This window comes from Physeter macrocephalus, unplaced genomic scaffold (assembly GCF_002837175.3).
Source record: "Physeter macrocephalus isolate SW-GA unplaced genomic scaffold, ASM283717v5 random_347, whole genome shotgun sequence".
Taxonomy (NCBI): Eukaryota; Metazoa; Chordata; class Mammalia; order Artiodactyla; family Physeteridae; genus Physeter; species Physeter macrocephalus.
The window spans coordinates 71120-75000 of record NW_021145559.1 but is presented as its reverse complement, the minus strand read 5'-3'; the positions used below and the strand labels follow the sequence as shown (position 1 = coordinate 75000).

The 3881-nt window shown below is 42.6% G+C and overlaps 1 protein-coding gene across 1 annotated transcript in view; it reads right to left on the bottom strand.

Moving 5' to 3' along the window:
- Positions 1-1861: 1861 nt before the first annotated feature.
- Positions 1862-3881, bottom strand: part of P2RY2 (purinergic receptor P2Y2) — a 30435-nt gene continuing 28415 nt past the window's right edge. Inside the window, exon 4 of the transcript XR_008616644.1 lies at positions 1862-3594. The gene's annotated coding sequence lies outside the window, so the exon portion shown is untranslated. The remainder of the gene's footprint in view (positions 3595-3881) is intronic.

Sequence of the window (3881 nt, the reverse complement as noted above, 5' to 3'; positions counted from 1 at the left end):
CTTCTTAAGCCTTACTTAGAACAGATGACTACTCTCACTTCTTAGAGGAGGAAACTGAGGCTCAGAGAAGGCAATGGTCTTGTCCAATGTCACCCAATCTGTAAGGAAAGGAACTGGAATTGGAGCCCCAGGGCCTGATAACAGGAACCACAGAAAATGCAGAACAAAGCCACACCTTTGTTTCTCAGAGTGCTGGAGACTCATAAAAAGGGAGATAAAATAATTCTGTCCTCTGGAGTGGTTTGAAGATTAACTGAGGTAATGTATGTAAAACTCTTAGCACTGTGTCTACCACAGAGCAAATAATCAAAAACTTTCTTTAACTGTTGCTTTATTTAAATTTTATTTAAATAACAGAAGAGGATGTTCCAATTCAGTTGGCATTTCTTGAAATGCCATGAAATGTTCATGAAATATGAACACCCCATATTTCAGCCATACGAACTAAGGAGGGGAGAAGCATCAGAGAACTGAAGGAAGTCTAGGAAATGATCTTTGCCCTAACGATGCTTATGGTCTTATTGGTGAGACAAAGTTTAAGTAGACTCACATACCTTTTCTGTAGTTATTATTGTCAGTGTTCAGGTAATTTTTTCCATACTAAGCCTCATTGTAAAATTAAAAAGGAATTGTCCAATTTTATGTGCAGTGCTTTTAAATGACAAATGACAAAATTTGCAGGGAGAACTAAATGTTTTTTTCAGAATATTTTATTCTATTTTCGGTAATATCGTGCACAACGTTTATACTCTCAACCACGCTCCACCATAACTGAAGTCCTGGGTACGTATCTAGTCCCCTAATCATCCTGCATTAGTGAGGGTTTTGGCATTAATGGTGCCAAAATGGCGGTGTTGTCGTATGTTCTCTGCTTTATCTAACGTTCATTGTATTGACATGCACGATGTTCACCTTGGCTTCTGGCAATTCCCAGATTAGAAAAATACTAACAGAGTAATGATGTACTTATTGAAAACTGTCATATTAAAAAAACCCAGAATTGTTCTTTCCAGTTAATTTTTTTCCCCAAAGTTTGAAAATAAGGGGATTAATTTGCATCTCACAGGAGAAAGCCCTTATTTCCTGGAGAGAGAAGTGTGAGAAGGGCCGCAAATGTCCTTACTCACCAGGGAGCTTGGTTCATGTGGAAACACTTCCGTCTGCCACCACTTGAAGATGTGACTGGCAGAAGCTCTTAGATGTTGCCACTCTCAGAAGTGGACAAGAAAGGCCAGAAGAACAAAAGGTAGGATAACCAGAGGGAAAAATCAGGAGGGTTTGTGTCCACCTTGAGCTGCTTATGCAGGTTGGAAGGGAGGCATTTCATTGGAATCCTGCTGCCTCTTTCAGTAACAGAACTGACAAGAAAGAGAACCCTTCCAAAGGATTTAGCACTTCTGGGTTTAGGGAAGCAATCCACAGTGTTCAACTTTTCTCCAGGTGGCTTATGGATTGATGGTGTACATCCAGGATTTAGAAAAGAGCAGGAGACAAAGGGTTCCAAGCAGTAATGTCTAGTGTATAAACAACTACACTTGGTCAAATCTGTATACAAGAGGTTCAGGAGATGAGAAAGCAAAGCACAAGCCCAGATTACCTATGAGGGAAGTGATGAAAAGAGTCTCTTAGAAGAAAGATCGAACAGTCCTTCATCTATAGAATGGACACGGGGACGACATCCCTCTGTGAAAAAACACCAATAAAATAAAAACCTGGATCTCCTTACATGATCACTGCTATTCCTGGATTTTAACCAGCATTTTCCTTGTTCCTCAGGCTTTAAATAGGGAGTTCAGCATGGACCCCCACACTGGAATAGGAAACTCACCAGTTTGCTGGCCCTGGTTCATAGACCCTGGAGAATGTTTGATACAGGAATACTACTAGCCAAAGAAAAGAGAAATGGCATTGATGTGAGAGAGGCAGGTGCCACATGGTTTTGATTTGCCTTGAGCAAATTGGATGAAATTGAAAAGAAATGAAGACTAGGTACTGTGATAGCAATGCCCACTTCAGTGAAAACCACCACCTCACTGATATAGGTGCTGCTACAAGGTGTTTAGAGGACCAGGAAGCTGTCATATAGATAATGGTTGATGACATTGACATTGCAGAAGGTTGGCCTAAGCTTCTGTCCTGCGTGGGCAGTGGCTCCAGCAAATCCCATCTCATACACGCGCACACACACACACACACACACACACACACACACACACACGCTTGCACAAACCCAAACCTCAACACCGAACACATCTGATGAGATGTGGTGCCTTATACAATCATGGATTATAAATAGCTACAAAGCAATCACAGGCCATTAATGTCAACACATAGTATTTAGAGATGATAATGAAGAGACAGAAAGTCAGCTGAGTCATGCACCCAACACAGAAGATGATGTTCTTTGATACAAAAGTCAACATCAACAGCAACAGAAATCCATGAAGCATTTGTTGAAGAGAAAACATAGCATTCAGGTGTAAAGGTAAGAACTTAGGCCAATTAGAGTGATTAGGGCCAGGTTCCCCACCATGGTGACAACTTGTTTACCCAGAAATGGTGAGTTCAGGTCCTAAGAAGTAGTTTCCGCCAGGCATTCCCATATGGGGAGACATGTGCAAAGAAAATGCACCTCTCTTTCAAACTATAAAAGATGGGATGATTCTCATGAGTACCATACACACTAAGTGGTCTGCTAGGGCTGCTGTAACAGAGTACCACAGACTGGGTGGCTTAAACAACAGAAATTAATTTTCTTACCGTCCTGGAGGCTAGAAGTCCAAGATCCAGGTGACAGCAGGATTGGTTCCTTCTGAGGGCCTCTCCCCTTGGCTTGTAGATGGCCATCTTCTCCCTGTGTCTTCATACCACCTTCCCTTTGTTGTGTCTGTATCCAAATAGCCTCTTCTTGCAAGGACACCAGTCCTACTAGATTAGGGCCCACCCCAGTGACCTCATTTTAACTTAATTGCCTCTTTAAAGATCCTTTCTCCAATAAGGTTACATTCTGAGGTACTGGGTGTTAGGACTTCAACATATTCTGGGGGAGGGATTCAGCATAGAAGAGTGGAGAAAAGCAAAATGTAGTCCAGTCTCTTCTCCGTTTCTGATTTCCTACCCCTGTTTCCCTTCGAGACAAATGGCTTCTGATCATTTAGGGATTTGGGACTTAAACCTTTGTAGCAGTGGGTAGAAATGGGACCCTGGCTTCAACTTCCATTCCTATATTTACTCCTCTGCCATTTTTTCCCCGTGTTTTGTTTTGTTTTGTTGTTGGTTGGTTTTTTTTGTTTTTTTTTTTTAAATGAAGAAACAGGTCATTTATCCCGTAAAAGTTCTCAGATTCTGGATCTGGCTAATATTCTTCTGTGCCCTGTAGCTCCTGAAAACTGATAGTTAAATCAGTTTGATCAGATACAGGATCAATTTTTTGGCAACAATTCACAGGTGGTGGTGTGTACTTCCTTTTGTACCACATCAGCAAGATATGACTAGTCTCCTCTCTCTTTTTTTGTGATGTTAATATTGGTCAGTGGGTTTAGGTGTTATGAGACTGTTAGTGGGGACACAGCCATTGATGATCACCGCCTAGACCTGTCCAATGGAAACATAATGCAAGGCACAGGTACAATATAACATTTTCAAGTAACCACATTAAAAAAAGTAATCAGAGAACTTCCTGGTGGTGCAGTGGTTAAGAATCCACCTGCCAGGGCTTCCCTGGTGGCGCAGTGGTTGAGAGTCCGCCTGCCGATGCGGGGGACATGGGTTCGTGCCCCGGTCCGGGAAGATCCCACATGCTGCGGAGCGGGTGGGCCCGTGAGCCATGGCCACTGGGCCTGTGCGTCCAGAGCCTGTGCTCCACAACGGGAGAGGCCACA